Raw genomic sequence first — 23,038 nt, 5'->3', positions numbered from 1 at the left:
CAGCCTGGTGCATGTGTTTATCTAAGACAGTCCAAGTCATAACATGGCCACATCACTGGCGTGGGGAGCAGTGAAAAAAAAAAAACTTTACCTGCTTCTGGTTCTGGTATGTGGTCAGTGCCCAAGGAGTATGGGTCATTTGTTGAGCACCCTTTTCTCTCTTGTTTTTATCACTTTGATACAGCTCTTCTTTCTTCCCAGAAAATTAACAGCTCTATTCTCTTTTCCCCTGATGAAGTATCCTCAAAGTTACCACATTAGAATTAGATATCACTCCAATATGTTTCAATAAGGCCCCGATTTCCTATTAATGGCATTTACTCCATTCTCAGTAAACTGTAAACAAGTAAAATCCTTTACTTGCCTGTATCAACCAATGAGTTGATCTCTCAACCTACATTTTATGTTATAGAAAATATCATTTTTGCTTATTCTAAGAACCTAGCAAAATTCCAGGTTCTATTAAGTAATCAACATATGGTGGTTAATAAAGGTATGAATGAATGACTAAATTCTGCTGCTTCCCCCTTTACCCTAGCCCTCAGAGGAAAATTTGTGGAATTTTGTCATGCCTAGTAAAACACAGTAAGGGGAGCCTAAGAATTTTTTTCATGAGTATACACCATTTATTAATAAGATTTTAAGGATTATATACAGGTAGATGTCTTACTAACAACCTTAGTAAGACAGAAGACTAAGGAAGATAAATCAAATTATCCAAGGTCCTCATCTGAATCTGAGTGTGAATAAACAAACACAATTTCTAGCTCCCGCAATTATATTTCTCTGGAATAATCTTATAATTCATTATCAGCTTTTTAAATGCAGGAAACAGCTTGGTGGCATCTGGCTTTGGAGCCACTGAAACTCAAATTTAATTTCTGGCTCCACTATTTAAGAGCATCTCGATCTCAGTTTCCCTCAACTAAAAGTTGTGATGGTGACTTTTATGTGACAGGTTTGTTGTGAGAAGCATATGAGCTCATATACATCAAGATATCTAACATATTGCCCAGCGTAAAATAGTGATTATTTACATGTAAAGTCACTTTCCTTCAATGTACTCCAGAGAACTAACCATAGCATTTGAAATCATTAGAGCCCAGCTATCACTTTTATTCAGGAAAACACTGGTCAGCTCTGCCAAATTATAAGAAGCTCCCTGGTTGTGATGCACGTGACAATTTTATATTTAGTTTTCCCATACACAGAGAAAAACAGAAATCATATCCTCTCATTTTCTTATATTATTTTTCAAATAGGGTCTTTAAATTCCCTCACTGTTAGCTGAGTTATTTTATTTGAACATATCCAATTTAAAAGATTCCTCTTTTGGCATGACTCATCTCTCCTATGGCCAGTTTTATTGCTCCTGTTATTTCCCTAGGATCCACTCACTGGTTTCCACAGAGTATTTCTTAAATGCATCTTCTTGAATACTTCATATTCCTGATATTTTTCAACTGCCGAAGTAGTAATTGTATTGCTCTACTTATATCTCGGCTCCCTTGCCTTTTTGCCAAGGTGGCCTATCTGTTCACACGTAATTTTAATGAGCTGCCCAAGTCGATTACTGAAAGGTATTGGAGTGTTACAAGGGATTGACCATTCTTTCCAGAAGCTTTCTCAGGTTTCACATTCCCCTGTGATTTACCAAGTGTCACTTAATTTTGCTTTTTTTTCCCTTTTCTTACACCCTGGCCAACTCTTTATCATAGTCATTATCCACCTCTCGTGGTGATCTACTTAACACTTCATTAAAAAATATGTTCAGCTCAGCTCCTTTCTCACTGCTCTTCACTGTCAACATGACTGGCTTTTCCCCTTTCACTTATGAGTCTCCTGGTGCTCAGACTCTGTCAATCATTCGTTCTTACGTTGGTGCAGTTTCTTCACGTGCCTCTCCTCAGCAGGGTCTGTATTTCAGCCTGTGCTTCATTGCCATCAACTTCTATTCTTTTTTTTTATCCTTGTATTTACCCTTAAATACTGGGACATAAGCAATTATTTCATTCATGGAATGCTTGCATGAAAGCATCACAAATATCCTATTAAAACAGAGGCAAAAATAGAAAGACAAGAGAAACTGTTCCACTACATTAGTCACTTTTCTCTTTTAAAAATTAAAATCTACTGAATTGTTAGAAACCTAATAACAACTTAGATTTCACAGTCTTTGGTTTGTTAGAGGTGGGTGCGGGAGGAGAAACCGTGCTTTCCACGAGGAAGTGTGTGTGACTGTATTGTACCAAGGCCCGTTCAAAGCACCAGGGACAGAGCGGCGTATTTGACAAACTATCTACCCTCATGCAGCTTGTGTTCTATGGGAAAAACAGACACATAGACAATGAATAAATACAATGATACATTCAGAATGCAGTAGTATCAGAGTATGATAGACAATGCGTAAGTGAGGAACATAGCTCTCAGGAACTTTATGGATCATTTCAAATTAAACTGTGTTTTTTTCCTCTTTTTATTGTATTTTTTCCATTACCATTTATTCCCTTATTCTCCCCTGCCCCACAATCACCACACTGTTGTCCATGGCCATGAGTCCTTTCTCCTTTTTGCTTGTCATTCTGCCCCTTAACTGCACCCCCACCCAAGCCATAGCTGTCAGCCTGCTCTCTATCTATGAGTGTGTCTCTATTACAGAACAAAATATTTCTCTCCAGTGAATTCTTAACTCATTACCTATGTTAATGGTTCTTAGTCTTTTTAGCCAATAGAAAAAATCCCAAAGACTTTCATGCCAGTAAACATCCCTATATGTGTGCAGAAAGGCAATAACAACAGCACCCATTTACTGAGTGCTTTCTATGTGCTAGATGCTATTGCAGGTGCTTGAGATACATCAACAAACATTAACAAAGTTCCTGGCTTCTTAGTGCTTCCATTTTACAGGTAGAAAAAGGCAATTAAGAGCAAACTTAACAATGAGAAAATTATAGTGTATGTTAGAAGGTTACAAATGCCTTGGAAAAAAAAAGCAAGGTAAGGAGGGCTAGAGAGAGGTGGATTGGCATTGTGCAGTGTTGAACAGGTCAGTTAGGGTGGCGGGCAAGTTAACGTGACAATCTGGGGTTCTCCTTTGCTCTGCTCTTTAAGTCAGCACATCAGAATGTGAGTGAATAAAGTGGCATCCTTGTAAAGATCACCTTGAATCAATAGAATTGTGAAAATATAATTAATCCACAAACTCAAATACTTATTATTGATAATATGTTATAAGTGGCACACCTCATACCAAATAAGACCCACAAATCCTATGGTATTTGAAATGACAATTGTTGTTCAATACCACTTATTTTCCAACTTATCACACACATTTATGTGACATTTTTCCTACTCTGATAGACCCAGATTTTATCCTTATGCTATTTATTTAACATTTTATGTGCTTTTTTGCTCCCCACATAGAACATTCAACCATAAAGGCCATGAAATTTTCCATATCTTCTGCAGTACCTAGCAGAGCCCTTTACAAAGAATAACCCATTTTTATCAATTAAATTAATGAAGTCACAATGTAGGTAGATGTTAACAACACGCCTTTACATCCTGAGAGTATGTGCATGCATGAGGTTAGTTTTATGTAAGACCTAAGTTGTGGTAGGAATTGGACGTCAAAGCAGCCTGAAGGAGTATTCAGAGGCATGTTGTTATTACATGCCTCTAGTTTAAGGTTTGTAGAGTTAGTAGATTTGCCCAAACAGCTCCCCATCCTGGTCTTTATTAGATCATATCTCTGAAAGCAAACTGAGTAATTCACACTGGAGTGTATTTAGACAAGGCAGTGTGTGTGTGCAGGTGGAGAATATTCTAAAGAGAAGTTTCTATTATACTTGTCAAGGACACTCTGGGCTGAATTTCTTGTTAGTGCTATTTTTGCCTTTGAAAGTCTTTCCCATTTTTTTCAGGCCCAGAATTTGAATTGTCTCATGACAGGAGTGGAGTTTGGAGTTCATATAGTAGATATAAATGAAATATTTTCCCAGACTCCTACATTCTATCCAGCCTCCCAAGGAGAGGTTTTGTGGTATTCTTGAGTCTTGTAAAACATAACTAGAAATGTCCATCCCTTTGATGAACAATATAAGCCTGAATTAGAAGATGGTATAGAATGTGCAATGAGAAGAATGTAAGATAAGTTAAAAGCTTCTTTTCACACTATTGAGAAAACCAATAGTTCTGCTATTTTCACTTGATTGGCATTCCTAACAACTGCTTACCTGTTATCAGGCATTGCTACTAGTTCTGAAGGTCAGAGCCTTGGGGAAAAAATCCACATCAGTGTCTCTCAGAGAGTCAAAAAGGGGCTGTTTGGGCCACATCTGTTAATGAGGGAGCTGGATATCTACAATCTCATATTTCTCATGACTGTCATGAGCAATGGACACCCCAAATATATTTTAATCATATTGATATAATAGTTGGAATGCTAAGCAGATATAATTTAGTGCAGGTATTCTGCAATATTTCTGACTCTGTGGGTTAAAAAGAGAGAGCATAATGAAAATGATATTTTAAATTACAAGTGCTCAATGTGGAACAAAAAATAAAACTAAAAAACCTCCACATTTGACTTTCTCTTGTCTCCACCTCCCTCCCTCACTTCCTGCAGAAAGTGTCACCTAATAAGTTCCCAGAAACAAATATGAACAGTCCTCTGGTCCTTTGACTGTGCTCATCCATGAACTGGTTAAAGAGTTTCCCTCAAATCCGAATGTAAATAATAATGGACCAGTTAAAATAGGGGGCAATAATGGCCCCCAAACCTTTACACTGAGAGTATAGCTTGACACATGTATTATCACCAAGAGTCAAGGATAACCTTCATGGCCAAAAGCTGTATTTTTAATCTTTTTTTCTGATCTTGTGGGATCAGGATAAATACACATATTTGTAAATTTTGAAAACCAAACATACCCCAGGCCACAGATGGTTAATGATAAGGTCCTTCATGCTACACTTGAAGAGCTGTTTTGGCTGTTCAAATAAATAGATGCCCCCAAGAACCATGTCACAAAAATAATTAGCATAGCCTATATCTGTAGGGCTGTTCTTTCCACACATTTTCATGAGGACAGACAGTGGTATATTGCTAACTGTTGCCACCAACTCCCACTAATGATGACTATCATTCATACAAGGGCACTTGAGGTCACTAGTGCGTTTTTTGGGCACCGGACTCTACTATTCATTCTGTGTTGTCCTCTAGATTGTGAGCTACAGTGAATGGATAGGAAGCCAGCTCATTCTTTGTATATGAGGTGTAGATTTGGCTTTGTTGTCCTTCATCACCTTCTATGACCTTACAAACTCTAGACACAAGACTTTCAAGCAGCCTTGTAAAAAATCTCCAACTGTGCTTTGGTTTTGAGTTCAAATCATAATATTCCAATCATTTGTTGGTTTTGCTGTAACAAAGCATGGGACACCCAGCTGCAACTGAGAGGGCAGACTTGTCATTGCCAGTAATTAGAAAGAGCCCAGTAGTGGTTCAAGGTAGCTCCGAATTCCTACTTTAAAAAAATGTGTTAGTGAGATGTAGTTTGCTGAATTCATTGTAGCTGTGTGGCTGTCTTTTTAACCTTGCTGCCCCACTCATTATACATGCAGTCAGCCACCAAAGACCCAGGCTCCTTGCTGTGCTCCAGAAGCCTGATAAAATGCATCAACTATTAGATGAATCTTCTTGCCTTCCTCTCTGTGGGTCACTATCCCTGAGACTTCAGCGACATTGATATAGCTGTAAATTGAAATACATTTCTAACATTTAAAATATGTGTTGGAGCTTACTAGGTACAGAATAAATGCATGATGGATTAATAAAAAAATAAATCACTAAATGAAACAAATTGCTCATGGTATTTCCAAGATAGGAACTTTATTTTCTAAAGAAAATCAATAGAGAATTGCTTAATATTGCACACCCAAGAAAAACTTCTCAGGGAAGCAAAATTCTATGGTTTCTTCTCAGTCAGTGTTGGCTTTGTTAACTGAGGAAGTGGCACCTGGATCTGTAAAACAGCTCCATCTTACCTAAGGTGTCATTTCAGGGCTTATTTTATTGTCTCTAAGGAAGGTACTGACACTCATTAGCCACTGATCTCTTGGCTTTGAAAGCTGGTTTTCTAAAAATAGGTAGGGATGCTATTTCATGGGACAAAATCATTTTAGCTGTGCAGCCGGAAACACTGGCAGCCTTGCAAACTGATGGATGTCTCACACTGAATAGTGTGATGAGGTAGGTTGTGATCATCTCAATTAGTAGCTTTATTCCATAAATTCCAGAGTTTAAGATGAAAGTAGATGAGGTAGACTCATTTAAACATTTATGAATTACTTACATTTTCATTTGGATAACATCTATATATCTTATGAGCTAGTATAGTCAGCCTTCTGAACTCTCATTTAGTTGATGAACTGTTATAAAGAAAAGTTGAAGGTAAAGATAAAGAAAGTAGAATTGTCATAAAAAATGTAGAAAAGGGTATCTAGGGAATTTTTTTGGAACTAAAAAAAAAAGATCAGATTTTGTGTTGTTTAGGAGTAATTCTGATCCCTGGCCAGGCACACAGCCACTGGTGACTCCTGTGGGCGCCTCACTCTGACTCTGTGCCCTGCCTCGTGTCTGGTCAGGCGACTCTACCAGCATTTTCAGGTCACTTCATCAGAAACACTCACCAAGAAAATTTTGAGAATTAGCCACAGAGGCATTTTTATGTAAAATTATGCTGTTACTCAAAAAGAACAAATTTCTCTTACATGTGCATAATAGCAAGTGTTTAGAAAAATTTTCAAAAAAATATTTTTAAGAGTCCTGGCTTTCCTTATGATAAAAACACTTTCACCTTTCTTAGATGATAACAGTGAACAATTTTCCTCTGGTGGTATCAAGTTTTAAATTTACTTTAGAAATTTATAAAAGAGAATTAATTAAAACTGTAGGTTAGCACTTATAACTGCAGAGAAAAATTTTTAAAAGCTCCACATTTGAATATTTTTGCATTAATGGGGAAGAGGACTATTTAAGAAATCTAAGGATAGATTATAAATGTTGATCTAATGTCCTTCAAAAATAGAGAAAGTATAATGATTTAAATCAAATTCTAAGCCCTTATCCACAATCTCTTACTTGCCTTCTGGTCAATATTATTTACGATGTATAATGAAAGAGATATTAAGTTTCTTTAAACATGTATGAAAGATTCATAAAATTTATGAAGGCTGAAGGTGTGAGTGACATTTAAAATCCTTCTTATTTAAATGGGGTCAGTACAAACTCTCATTGTTGTGATGGTATAAAACACACATCTTTAACCTGTATCTTTTTTTTTTATTGTTGTTCAAGTACAGTTGTCTCCACCATTCTCCCCTGCCTCACCCACCCCCCTTCCCATGCTCAGTCCTACCCCCCTTTTGGCTCAGTCCATGGGTCCTTTGTACCTCTTTCTTGATGACCCCTCCCTTTCTTTCCCTGTCATCCCTCTCCCTTGACCCCTCTGGTCACTGTCAGTTTGTTCATTTCAATGTCTCTGGTTCTATTTTGCTTGCTTGTTTGTTTTGTTGATTAGGTTCCTATTAAAGGTGAGATCATAGGGTATTTGTCTTTCACCTCCTGGCTTACTTCTCCTAGCATAATGCTTTCCATCATGTTGTCACAAAGGGTAGGAGCTCCTTCTTTCTTTCTGCTGTGTAGTATTCCATTGTGTAAATGTACCACAGTTTTTTGATCCACTTATTTACTGATGGGCACTGAGGTTGCTAACGTAAATCTTTTAATGTTAACTGTTTCTTTGTTTGCAAAAAAGCTTTATTTAGTGACTAGGATAACTCATTACCCAAATCCCAGAAATGTAGTTTTCCACAAGATTCAGCATTTCTGGCTTCTGACTGTGAATTCTAAAAGTAACAAGATTCTCATAAGCTTAATGTTGGTGAGAAGAAAACCATCCATTAGGATAATATGATCTTGCTTTCCTTGCAGAGTTAGGCCTGTCACTCTTAGAAATAATAGAAAATATAAAACACTTTAAAAGTGATATTTTCTTCTGCTACAAATGAGATCAGAATTTAGTTCCTGCCCTGGCTGGCATAGCTCAGTGGATTGAGCATGGGCTGCAAACCAAAGTGTCGCAGGTTCGATTCCCAGTCAGGGCACATGCCTAGGTTGTAGGCCATGATCCCCAGCAACTGCACATTGATGTTTCTCTCTCTCTCTCTCTCTCTCTCTCTCTCTCTCTCTCTCTTTCTCCCTCCCTTCCCTCTTTAAAAATAAATAAATAAAATTAAAAAAAAAAGAATTTAGTTCCTAACTTTGAGAACTGGAACCATTTGCTACCACTTACCATCTCAAATTTCAATCAAGGAAACAGGAAATGTGAGAATAGTAAAAAAATATGTATTTGACAGCTCTTGACAGCCTTATCATAGAGGGTCAACTTGACTAATGTCGTTTGTGCAATGTGAAAATGAAAGCACACTAGGAATCCTGTGAGCTCAGGCACAGGAGTTTCTCACACCCAGACAAATGAGGCTGTGCTGGTAGGTTCTGCACTTCAGCACAAACTGAGGAGCAGTAGGCAGGCAGGTGCCCACTGGTGTAGATGGATATGTGATGCTGACCCAGGAGCAAAGCTGACTGTCTGTTCCTTAGATGATTATGTGATATTGGCCCCATTTCACATTTGTGTTTTTATTAAATACATAATCATTCAGAGTAAAATTGTGAACCCAAGAATATGTAAAAAAATATTAAAAAGCCTTGAAGCAGCTGAAATGATGTCATTAAAACTCATGTTTGAGAGAATCTGATGTATCCCTGGGAATTTGGGGACATCATAGAGAATTGGGAAGGCAGGTGGTCAGCCTGCTCTGTGAGGAGACCCCAACATTAACATGCCGAGAGTGTATTGTGACGGGCTGGAGCCAAGGGGGCAGTCAAGGAAGATTACACTGATGCATGTAAAACGTGGGGGACAGTGCCTCTGCAAGGCTTTTTGAGAGCCCAGCGTCCTCCCCCTTATATAGGAGTCATCCTGCCACACAGGGCTTTGGGGACAGCCTAAAGATGACACATAGGGGCACATTAAGGACTTTTTGCCTTACCGATTCTCCTGATAGTGCAACACAAAGGTGCCAGAGCTCAGATGAGTGGAAAGATAGGAGGAAGAGCTAGGAGCTGTGGCTGCCAGCACTGAGAATAATGCAGGACTAGGGGAAGCAGAAGCATAACATAGGCTGTAGACCAACATTTTAAACTAAGTTAAACTAGCTTAGACTTTTAAAGAACTGATCATAGTTGAAAAATGGTGGAATCTGATTGAGATGACATTAAAGGATGTGCAAGGGGGGTTTTACAGAGTAGGTCTGAAAATAGTGGGTAGAGAGAAAGAAAAATCATGTTTTCAGTCTATTAAGTAAACTTTTCAATTTAACCTCATATTCCACACTTTTTTCCTTTCCTTAGTTGTTATATTGAATGTTGAATGGATGAATGAATGAATTTGGACCTTATCACTGACTGCAGAGTTAAGTACATGTTTTCCTACATTTAAAATCCAAACCTCGGTGAGCAGATGGTAGAACCTTTTATTTTCCAGGAGACAAAGAACCTGCCATGCCTTTTAACTCCCAGCAGTGGGACACTGAAGTCTCCCCCATGGGTAAAGTCAGCCCGAACAAATCATAAACTGTCAGGGGAGCCAATCTATGGCTTTCATGCTTTTGATTTCACTTAAATTGTCAAAAAATCTTGTTCTTCAGTGAGCTATTTGGTTTTTGAGAAAACTAATACTTTTCTATCGGTATCTTCACTTTTGTTAAAATTAAACACATACATATGGTAAAAAGAACAATCAGTTTTCCCAAAAGGAAAACAGGATTGCCAAGAATAAAATTTTAAAATCCCAATACTTGGCATTAGCATTGACATAGCCTAAATTCCAAAAGGATTTAAATGTGACAATATGAACTAAAATATGCCTGTTCTCTCTATATCACAGTTTTGAAAACTGTTATTCCAAGAAAAGCAACTGAAACTTCATGTGTTGTTTGTTATTTCATGGCATAGAATATTTGCTCTTATCAGTGTTTCATTGTTTGAGAGAGACTCTTTTTTCCTAATGTGAGTATGAAATATCTCCTTTGGGGTCAGAGGCATGCATAAAGACATATCATTTGCCTTTTAATGGGATTTTCTGGTGACTCTACAGTTTAAAATTGTTCTACATGCATCAAATATTCCTCACCAAATGTTCTTGCTATGTACTCCGCAAATATGGATGGAAATAATTACAGTGAGGATGGCTTCATATGATGATGTCACTCCAGAGAAAACCTGCACCACAGGGAGCATTTCCAGTAAAGTATGGCAGAAACTGCAGGGTAATCAAAGTGCAAATTCCAATTTATTTAAGCAATATTGTTCTTGCTCCTCCATTTCACAAAGCTGTCCTTTCTCATTAAATTTTTGAAAGAGAAGGAATGAATCCCACCAGCATAAATCTGAATGCTAGTTGACCTGTTTGAAAACTCTGCTTGGAATGCTGGCATCAGCTGTCCTTTCACACACATGGGGACAAAAGGAAGAAATTGCGGTTTGTAAGGAGTAAGCTGAGTATATGGAAGCCTTGGTGCCATCCAGCTAGGGTTTTATTTGAAGAGAAGTTGGTGTATATTGAGGAGAGTGCATTTGTTGATAACCCCTAATAGGTTTGAACAAGGCATATGTCACAGGATTTTTGTGTGTTGTAGGTGGATGTCCCAGGCATCGGTTTTGATTTGACCTTGCCTTTTTCTCTCTGGCAACAAACAAACAAATGAATATAACACCTATATCTCAGTGACTATTTGAAAGAGTTAAGCACTTCATTTATTTAATCATTTATTCTTTTACCAGATGTCTATTAAGCACCAATGGTATATAAAGTGACACTGTACTGGGTGAAGGGATTACCAAACCAAGCAAGACACAGGTTTTCTCCTTAACATGCTCACAATTAGGAAGGGCCTTCCTCCTGGTAGGCAGAAAATTACCACACAGGGTGGTCAATACTATGATGGAAAGAGGCTTAAGGTACTGGAGGAGTACATAAAAGGGAACCTGGCCTAGTTGGGTCTGAGAAGGAGGCTTCATAGAAACAGTGATATCTGATGTCTGATTTGAGTCTTTAATGACTAATCAATTAGGAAAGGGTTAAATAAAAGGGTTTGAAAGTAAATGGACTAGAGTTTTTCAAAATGCTGACCATAAAAAAATAAGAATAAAAAACCAATAACAATGGAGGATGAAATCACCTTTGGCTGGAGAGGAGAACATGTGAGAATAAGGAAAGCCTCTAGTGGAAAAAAGAAAAAGGAATTTACCCATAAAGAGTTTTATCTCCTATGGTGTGTTAAAAATAGGTAGACTTCATTGTAAAGGTTAACTTGGTATTGACATAATTCCTCTATTCTCAGGCTAGAGGGATGCATGCTCTAGAACCGAAGCTTCAGAAGGCCTTATTTAAAAGTCACATACAAAATAAAACTACTAACAAATACAAGATCACCTCTGTACTCTGGTTTTAGCAAGCCTTGGTGTCCCAGTTCCACACACAATTGAAAACGTCAGCTCTTGTGAAGAATGGAGGCCCCAGGGAAGGAAAAGACATCTCTCCACATCTCTGGCCCGATGTCTGAAGGCCAGTGAGTGGGCCCCTGCTCCGAAGCTCGGCGGCTCCGCCTGTGTAGCACAGGGAATGGGACACGGCTTCAAAACTCGGAAGAACTTGTAAAGGGAAAACATGGAAATAATTTCCTTTTATTAATTCATGTTAATTAATTAAACTCCTCAGGTTACATGTATGCTATAGATTCTTACTTAACAAAGTATAGCTTTCAAATAGGACCAAAAAGGCATCCATTTTATTGCTTTTCCTTGTGTTCTAGTTTCAGACAAAGAGATACATAGGAATGAGCATGTATTCCCAAAATTTGCATTTATGTTTATATTAATATACACAATTACGTATATTATGTATATTAATTATATGTACATTATGTAATTATGTATATTAATATATTAACTTTTTCTGCCTCTTTTTTCTCTTTTTATATACACTATATACACTCATACAAATACAATATATACATAAAAACACATAAAGCATGATAATTTTACATTGAATGCTAAAATTCAAATGGATTTATTTACATGAAAATATTAAATTAAATCATGAACAAGTCAGCATTATTTTAAAATATTTTATTTAGTATTTTGATATTTTACTATGATATGCCTTTTATCTTAATTTTATAAATAATTCTGAATATTTTGAGACTTTAAACATATGAAAGTTATATTATTTATTTTTGCATTTAACTTACATCTTTAATGAGTGAAAAATATATTAAGCTTTTTAAAAATTGGGACATTTTTATTCCTTTTGATCATGACACTCACTATTATATAAAATATTGATTAAAATAACATAATTAGTAATTTTGCTAAAATGAGTATTATAGAATACAATAATATATATTTTCTCTTTTTATTTCTCATTCTAACATTACTGGACTCTACACAGAATACTCAGGCATGCACAATGATCCAAGTTAGTTGTTTATACTATTTTGCTGACTCATTTATATAAAAACCATAGCTTCACATGTTATGTTGATATTTTGCCAACAAAAAGGCATATTTCTCACAAAAGGAGGACATATTCTATTTATCAGTTTGTTAAATTGATTTATAACTTTTCTGTATTTAGCTATATGTACATGGGATTGCATTTGTACTCTTGCCCTAAGCCCCAGTTACTGAATTATCTTAAACAAGGGAGCAGCATGATCAGCAGTGTACTTGAGAACAATCACTCCCGTGGAGAGAAAGAGACTAGTTGGGAGGCTGGTCTCCTTCTGTGTGAGTAATGTTTTGACCTCCAGCCTGAGCTTCTGAATCAACTCCACTCCCTTCTTTCCATAGCATATTTTTGGAGAGGGTTTGAGCCCTGTCTCTATAGGTTTTCTGACCAGCAAGTTCTAGGCCAAAGGCCTATTCATTTTCAAACTGGACATTTTTGACAGCTCAGCCACAGGGATGGATAGACTAAGGGTCTTCTGTCCACAACTGGAAAGAAAGTCGAGAATTTACAGGAGCCTATCTTTGGTTCTGAAACCCAAGGATGATACAGTATCTAATGCCAACCATTGACCACATGAACTATTCAGGCAAAATACCAATGTTTTGAGAAATAGCAAACTCTTGGATAGGAAAGCCCTCCAGAACTGAATGGCAGAATGAATGAGGCTCTTTTGGCTACTTGAAACCTTCAGGTTGACCACTACCTTTATGAGGCTACAAGTTTCCCTGGTTCTTTTCAGATTGCAGCCTTCCAATCTGATTCACTCACGGGCTCCTTGGGGATCCATCATCCATTGTCTTAAGAGAGAAGTAGAGAGGAGCCAGGTGGGCATGAGAAGCTATTTCAAAAATTCTGCACAGGTTCATTTAACGTGAAGAAGGTGCTTTTTTTTTCAAGCCACCTTTTATCCTGGCCTAGCCTAAGATTGGAGGGAAACTCTCCTCCCTACTATCAATCTGAAATAAGATATAGAATGCATCCTAAGCAAGAGCCAGGGATTCTTTAATTATTTTTCTTGGATTTACACATTTGGAAAGTTTGCTCTTCTATTTCTAACTTAAATCAAAATACAGAAGCTAAATTTAATGGTGATGCCTTGGTGATATAAAGTTTCTAAAATGGGAAGCAAACTTTGTTTAGAAGTTACAGTTTGTAATCTTATAACAGTATGTTTTATCATCGATATAAGAATATATGGGAACATTGAAATTTAATAAGTACTAAATTCTAAAGTAGCAGATGAAATTGAGTAGTCCTGATGAAGTTTATACACATAAACTTATAATTTATGTATATATGCATCAATTTGCATGTATGACAATATAGAGAAAATTGTTTTAGTAAACTATATAATTTCTGTTTTCAATTTGCACAGAATTTATGAATTTTTCATCACATCAGTAGGACTTCTGGAATGAGTTTTTTGTAATTAAAACTAGGTTTAAAATAACTTTAAAATCTATTATTCTGATTACTCTTATTAGCAGTTTAACTTGGCCCTAATACATTTTCCTCTATTTTATGCACGACCTCTCCCCATTTCCTGCAGGAGTGGGATGTGGCAGCATCATCAGTTCCAAAGACAGCTTTATACAAGATTAACATCTTCAACAAGGGTGTCAGAGGCATGTCGATGAGAGAAATGTGATCACAATCACTCACCATGAATTTCCTGGGACAAAATTATACTTGAAGAGCAACAACAAAAGGTCAACTTGGTTAAAATGATTGATGGCTGCTTCTTCTCTGCTAAATGTCATTCAAAACAGCCCTGGTCATCTGTGAGTATGTTCTCATCCAACAGTTGATTTCCATTTTGGTTTTGGTCTGGGATCTGCTACTTCCTACATGGGGTATCCTTAAAGTTAACATTTCTCTTCCTTAGTGTACTCATCTGTAAAATGGGAGAAAATGGCACTTTTTGGGGTATAATATGAGTGTAATAATATTTTATGTGGTAAGGATTAAATGACATGGTGCACGTGAAGGAAGCACATAGCACAGAGCCTGGCATGTACTGAGCTTACAATGTAGTTTAGCCATTATTACAGCACCTGCAAACCATGTTCTACTTCTACATGACCAGCTGTGTTTTTCTTGTTACTTGTCCACAATAATTGACCATATTGGATATTTGTTTTGAGCCATAATGAGGATGGAGTAAAATAAAAATAAACCAATTACCCCTCTTATTATAACTGGAAAGAACCATCTTTAATGGACCTCAACTACAAACTCTGAGGCAGGAATATTTTTTATGAGGGCGAAGGAAAAGAGAGCTGAGGCCACACAGAATTGCACCCCATTTAACCATTCTCTCACAAGCCCAGGACAGAATAAAATGGGTTGGTCTCAACTAACAATGCTAAGTTTTGACCACCTAGATCAGGTCTGGCCAAGACAGAAGAAAACAGGCTTTGTTTCACTAATGGAGTTTTTAAAGCATCCCTTACAATCTCTCAATGGGTCCATTTAGACTCAGCAGAGAGCTCAGCCTGAGGGACAAAAAATCAGAAGTTGGCAAACAGCAAGACAGGGTGGCTTTCCCAGATGCCTGAAGAAAACAAAAGACCTGCAGCCCCAATGGAGACTCTACCACAGTGTGCACACAGAGGCACAAGGCACAGAATACAATATTTGTTTTGTCTACTTCTAAAATATTTAGTCTAGAAAATTTAAACCGATACTTTATTGGTGTCCACATTTGTCCACATTTATGGCAGCCCACATTGCGTGAAGCTTTGGGGACTCCGGCTCATGGCTAGCTGATGGCTTAGAAAGCCCATGTGTAAAACGCCAGATCTTTCTGTGAACGCAGATAAAAAGTGGGTCAGGCCAAGTATATGGAAAATGAGATAATGGGAGATTCAGAGTATTCCCATAGGGGCCAGTTTCTCTGATGTCCAACTGAACTACATATTAATGAAGGGTGAAAACCTCTCACAGTTGATAAGCAGGCTGTTTCCTGGCAATTATCATAGCTCCTGTTGCAAAATAGGTACTTTATTTGGACTTTATCCATTCCTTGACTTGATCTCTGTGAGGAAGCACAGCCTCAAATAATTGCAGGTCTATTAGCACATCAATTACCTAAAGACCTTGATTTTAGCAAGGAGTGGATTTTAATCAATCACAGCAAATGTTATTGAGAGATTAGTTGTCCCAGAGAATAAAATTAACTACAATTAGACTGTAATAACTTGCAAGAGCTTCTAGCATATATTTTCCAGTTCCTTTAGAATTAATGCATCTTGCTGCTACCTTGTATAGAAAAAAATATGTTTAGACTTTTGCAGTAATAACTGGAATTAATGTTACCTTTTAATTTCCTTCCTTGTAAGAAAATGAAAGGATGCAACTAAATTAATAAATTAATAACTCGCACTTTAGTATACCAGAAATCTTACTAAATAAGACAATTAAGATAATTACTAGAGACTAAAGAGTTTGTTAAGGAAGTATCTTATTTCAATCCTGAAATTCAGTGTTTTTAAAGCATTGGTAGTCAAATAGAAGACAAAATGACAGCGTGATAAGAGAAAATACAGGGAGGCTCAGTGATACTCAATTGAGGTGACAACATGGCAGATCTGGAGACTTGTGGGCATTGTGTCAGGCACCCATAAATCCTTGGTGAGGGATCTTATTAAAATTTTGCACTCACTGTTCAATATTCTGCTGTATTCAAGCTGAATTGGGGACTATTACACTGTCTGTAACAATTTACTCAAAACATTTTGGTACACACTGTACAATATTATGTATGTGCTAGTTAGTTTAAGCTTCAACTCTAGGGCCATTCAGTTTCTTGAACCAAGAATCCGCACTCTTGGGATGGCATATGACATTATATAAAACAGGCTAATTCCCAAGGTGGCAACTAAAAGTCTCAACTATCTATATCTCAATCAACGCCTGAGGATTTCCTAATCAGCAAATGAAAGTCAGACATGGGCTTGCTCAGTGAAATTAGTGACTTGTTTGTTCTTCAGCACAATCACTGGTAGAACTGTACTCTGAGTAGATAAAATAAAAAAATCACTCGAGATGTGACTTGACCTAAATATTTTAGAAGTGTTGCATAGACAGAATTTAGGAATTCAGGAAGACCCAAACCCTGTGTTCTTAGGGATGGCCCCTCGTGCATTACCCCTTCATGGCCCTGTGACTGGTCCTTGATTTCCTGGTGCTGACTATAAAAGCCACAGGCAGGTCCACGCCTCCAAAACGGGGTAACACCTACTTGGTGAAATGGAAGTTTCATGCAGAGTGGTAATCAGGCATCTAAAAAGGGGCAGAAAAGTGTGCTTTTATCAAGCTTGCAGAATAAGTAATGTTACGTATTTGGGGTTTCATCACACAAACATGTTTGTTTAATATATCCTGTATTTATCATAGAATTTGGTCTAAAATTTACTTTCATTATAACCTGATAATAAGGTTGTATTATCTGAAACTATTCAGTGATTAACTTTTCCCACCAAAAGTAATTTAAGAGCTGTTCTTGTCCAAATTGACTTAGGCCACTTTGAAACACAACATCAGATTATTCCTATTTTAGAACTAAGTGAAAATCCCAGAGACATCTAAATTACAATTAATATCTGCCCATCCTAGTTTTATAGGAGGATATCAGTACTCTGATTCAGAGGGATTCTTAACTTAAATTTAAGGAGTCCAACTTGAATGGAGAAAAATTACATTTTTCATTTCACTAATTGCTAACAGAATTTAGTATGTCCTTACATTTGAAAGCAGACAAACCACATTTTAACAGCACCTGTGATTTTGCTGTTAATAGGAATCATAGATATTTTTTGTATGATTATATCATTTTTGCAGGTAGCTTTAAATATCATTTAGGATCATTGCTACTTAAAACTTATCATTGTTATTAGACCAACTGCTAGATCTTTTTATTTAATGTGTCAGTAAAGAAGTACATGGATTACTATATTGTAGACTTGTTAATATTTTAAAAGTTATTTTAATATGTGTTCTTAGTTACATAAAGCTATTTGTTTGTTTGTTTATTTATTTATTGGCAGAGGGACTGGAGAGAGAGAGGGAGATAAACATTAATGTGTGGTTGCTTCTTGTGCACCCCACCACTGGGGACCTGGCCTGCAACCCAGGCTTGTGCTCTGACTAGGAATCGAACAAGCGACCCTTTAGTTTGCAGGCCGGTGCTCAATCCACTGAGCCACACCAGCCAGGGCAAGGCTTTCTTTTTAATCCTGTGTATTTTATCTTATGAATTTAAAAATAGTATTTGGAAAAGGGGGTGAAAGAGGTCACCAGACTGCAAAGGTTTTTCTGGTACACACACAAAAAGGGTTGTGGACCCCAGTCCTTGAGCATTCCTTCAATGCCAGCCCTATTGCCAAAATTAAACCTAGCTACCTGAACTATTTCCTTGTTTGTGTGACATCCTAGGAATGAGTGAATGGTATGTGTGTGTATGGAAGAAGTTGGATTGAGGTGTTCAATAGAATTTAAAGAATATGGGCAGCTAGTAGAACAGTTTTAGCAGAGGAAGGGAATAGAATAAGATTGGAGTTGTTGGTAAGTTTTCTTAAAAATCTCCTCCAATTTGTAAAATGGAGGAAGAGAATTTAATGGGGAACCATTTACTGACTCTCAGCTTAAGCTTTGTCCTTCCCAGACATCTCCTCCTGTGGGGAGAGGCATGTAAAGTAAAAGAGGTGCCTGGGACGGGGAAAGTAAGCAGACACTAGCCTGCAGGACCACAGGCTTGAAGATGCTGGGCTGGCCATGTGGCCAGATTCAGTGTTCTGGGTTCAATTTTAGTAGGGAAAATGTCTCTGATGCCACATTCACTGGATTCAGCTTTCTCATCTCCAGTGTGGGTTGTCCTAGTTAGGACGGGGATTCCAGATCCCTGACCGCCCTGAAAAAGATGAGTCTGTGCCTGGCAAGTCTTTCCAGAGAATATTTGCACTGTTCACTTGTGAGACCCAGAGTAAAATGACTGTTGAGTGCTAGTAAAGTCACAGACACGTCTCTTATGTCTCGAATGAACTCTCAGAGATGTTTTAAGGATGTCTGCCCCTGGGAACCTCAGATGTGAAAATGTAAAACCTGTGAGAACCAACTAGTCTGGTTTGATTTCTGACTGTGCCTTTTTACTGTTAAGTGACCTTGTGTAAGTCATTGCTTATTCTAGAGGCTCAGTTTTTGCATGTATAAAATGTTAATAATGTCAATCCCTTTTGGGTTGCTGTCAGGCTTAAATCATATCCAAATAATATCTAGCATATATAGGTACTTATTGGATGTGATTTTTCCACATCTTTTCCTCCAGGAGTCAAAGAGCTCTGGATCCTCAATAGCCTCTTGTCAGACAAATTCACCCTCTCTGAAAAGCCTGTTTTAAGAAATCTTTTACTTTGAATGTTTTTTCACTTTAAGTGTATGAAAGAGCTCCAGCTTTTTAAATTCAAGTCTTAGTAAATAAAGTCCAAGTATTCTGGGGGAAAATTAAGAGGTAAAGAACAGTGTATAAAAGTAGTGGCCTTATTCTCCATATAAGGACACATTCTCTTCTTTTTCCATTTATTTACAAAGTGCTCTTCGTTTCTTTTTTTTTCTGGTGATATCTTTATTTTTTTTAATTTTCTTTTTTCTATTGTTGTTCAAGTACAGTTGTCTCCATTTTCCCCTCACCACACCCCCCACCCCAGCCATCCCCACTTCCCACCCCTCATCCTTGTTTCTGTCCTGCCATGTTAGAGAACATTGGAAAACAACAAAAATAGGGAGGGTAAATCATTTGTCATAGGAATGTGGTCTGACTCCTAAAGTAGTTTACATTATACTTGGAGAAACAACAAAATATTATCAATTATGAGAGTTGTGAAGAGCTCACATCCCCGGCTAACCTACTTATTTATGCTTCTCAGTAATGAGCATACCCTCCACCACTGCTTCTCAAAACTAAGAGTTAGCTTTGTCCTTCTCTTCCCTTCATTTCTCTACAACTAATTCATCAGCAAGTCAATTCTTCTTCACTGTCAGAAAATAAACCAAACCTCTCTTGCCTGGAGGATTGAAAAAAGCTCCTAACACATCTCCCTGCTTTTACTCTTCCTCTTTTAAAATCAATTCTCGACACAACAGCCAGAGTAGTATTTTAAAAAATATAAATTAGATCAAGTAACTTCTCTGCTTAAAACCATCTAATGATCTCCCCTCCCTTTCAGGCTAAAATTCAAATGCATTAAGCAGGCTTTCAGAGTCCAGCGTGGGATTCTCCGGTGCACTCTCTCCATCTCAGGGTCTCTGCATTAGTGATTCCCTCTGCCTCTTACTGCTCTTCTCCCTGATATTCACATCAATGGCTTTTTTTTTATTGGTTAATGTCATTCATTCTCAAAGGGGACTTTCATGACCTTTGGATCACTTGGCCGCACTTTATCCTATTTTAATTCTCTGCTTTGCGATAATCACTCTTTGATTTTCGCTCGTTTACTTTGTAGTTAACATTGATATAGTGCTTCCTGCATGCTACTCATCATCTAAATTCTTTATGCATTTTAACAGCTCCTCCTTCTTGGATGATCCCTTGCCCTCCTGGGGTTTCAATAAACATTCACATTCATGGTTCACAAAGGTGGATACCATATTGCCTCTTATTCATTATTTTACCTCTAGGTTTAGCACATAGTATAGCACAGAGGAAGTGCTCAGTTAATATGTGTTAAATAAATTATTGGTGACCCTTTACTTTCCGATTCATTTTATAGCCATTAATTTTTACTAGATGGTAATGCAGGAATTTCAAAATTGTCGTCAAAATCAAATTTCTTGCCTTCCTCCCAAATTACTGTTTCTTCTGTGCTCTGTACATCTGTGAATGTCAATAGCACCTACACCATTGTCCAAGCTAAAAACATCATACTGGTGAAACTGGGCAGACTTCTCCTCTGCAGACTTCTGTTGAAACAGTCTAATTCTTTAGAATACTTTAAACCATCCAAGGTCCTGAATGAGCTAGAGTTTCCTTCACTAGTTTGTTTCTCTCAACTATGCCCACACTCTGGCACCCCTCCACAGTGTATGCAAGGACGTTATCGTGGTGAATGCTTGTTCACATCTAAGGGGTCATGCATGCTGCTCTCTCAGACGGGAACACTCTCCTCCCATTCTCGTTTTATTCAGTATGTTCCCCCCACCCCTGCACTGCCCTTGACCTGTCCTGACAGCAACCTCAAACAAGCCTCTCCTTGACAATTTCCCATCCTCCTTTGAGACTTATTTTCCCTAGGAAATGAGCTGTCTCTCCTGGCTTCCCTGGCATGCTAACACATGGTTCTGATTCAGGACACCTGGAGCAGAGTTCTGAGAACATGTATTTTTAAAAAGCTCTCTAGGAGATATTAATGCAACACAACCCTGAATCTTCATTTAGTACTAACACAAGGAATTGTAGTTGGAAAACATTTATCCGTCTGTTTTCTTCACTAAACTGGGAGCTCTATGGGGCACAGAACATGTCTATCTTGTTCACATTCTCAGAAACACAAAATCTAGTAATACAAAATGTCCCAATTTTTTGTCAAATAAATACATAAACTGTGTGACTTTTATTTGACTATTTGAGGCTCTGTTTTGTAATTTTATGTTGGTGAATAGCAGTATCAGTTAAGTGACATGTAACTAAGTCATTTTAGTAAGGAATATCTCATAATGACATATCATAATATTATTCAAAAATTTCCCATAGGTTTGATATCATTCCCAGGGCTTATAACTTAAACCACAAATGTTAATGGTTTCTGATATTTTCATATAGAAATAAAAAGAATTTGCTAAAAGTCAAAGCCAATATTAGCTTCCTTGACAGATTTCTTATCCTTGACCAATATTTACGAAGAGCTTCTTTTGAGAATAACTTTGTAGGATATGTATTAAGAATAAATTATTAAGTATAAATGCCATTTCCAAAGTCCAGGTAAATGTCAAGGTAAATGTAAGTAATGGTGAATAAGATGGAAGTTTATACACATATGTACACACATACACACACTTTAAGCTGAGGTAATATTATTGCCTGTGAATAACTAACATGTTTCCAAGTTCTATACTGAAGCTAATCTGATCAATTGAAATAGAAATAAAATGTTCTCCTCCTTCAGGACATTTTTTTCTTTACAGCCTGTTGGTTCTACTTACAACTTTCTGCTGGTCAGGACAGGGAAGCTTGTTTAGTCAGTACCCTTCCTGCTTTGCCCCCTACACATAATATAATGCACCTTAAACTATGCTTGAAGAAATTCAATCCTAGTTTTTGTGTTTCTAAAGTGCAATAATTAAATATGATTACCTTTGGGTGCGTACAATAGTTAGAGAATGGGGTGAAATAACAAAAATTGCTTAGATGATTTATATGACTTCCTATTTTGAGATTGTCAGAATGAAATCTACATCCTCATAACTTCAGATTATATAGGATGGTCAATTAATTACTGAATTAAAACTAGATTTGTATCTGGTTACTAATGTAATACATAATCATTATAGCACACCCTGATAATCTAGAAAAGCATGAATGACAAACAACCCATAGCACCATATGCAGAGATGATCATGGTTAATATCTGGTGTCTAAACTTGTTTTACAGAAATGAAAAATAGACATCTCTACCAGTGATGCCTGTTCTCAGCTAGTGGAAGGTGCTGGGATTACTGTTTTGAGAAAGGCAGAAGCTGCTTCTGAGCTCAAATGGAAAAATAACAGTAATGATTACCAAAGACTAACATGGGCATTGGGGGGAAAAGTGTGAGAACTGAGTCATGCATTTAATATCCTTGATTCCTGAATAAGATAACATGTGAACAAGAATATGTAGAACACTAAAATGGGTACAGCTAACATTAAAGGACATGAGATGCCAAAGGTGTGCAAAAAGCTTTGAAACCTTCCTCTTGGTCGTACACAACCTCTAATGTCATTGCTTATATGTAGAGAATTAAGCACATTTTATCAAATTTTTAGCATCTATGCATTTTATTTAATATGCCTGCTGACATAGACATGGTTCTTTCTATTAAGTTCTTTCTCTCTTTAAAATACGTATTTCCAGCAACAGGCTACTGACCTTTTGGGGTTCACCTCTTAATTATCATTTTTTACAATTTGCTTACCATTCCTTGCTTACCATTCTGCCTGTTAAAAAAGCAAAAACACAGAGTAGAATGGAGGAAGAGAAGAAAGAAGAAACAAAGGAGGAGGGGGAGAAAATGAGACAATAAAGAAAAATAGAGGGTAGAAGTAGGAATATTAAAAGGGATGGGAAAACACAGAGATTTAAAGAGATTAATTGCAACAGCACACCCCAAGAGAAAAGGAAAATGAATCCTTAAAAGGCAAGTGGAAA

Source organism: Phyllostomus discolor, chromosome 5, assembly GCF_004126475.2.
Source record: "Phyllostomus discolor isolate MPI-MPIP mPhyDis1 chromosome 5, mPhyDis1.pri.v3, whole genome shotgun sequence".
NCBI lineage: Eukaryota > Metazoa > Chordata > Mammalia > Chiroptera > Phyllostomidae > Phyllostomus > Phyllostomus discolor.
This window is presented reverse-complemented; position numbering follows the sequence as displayed.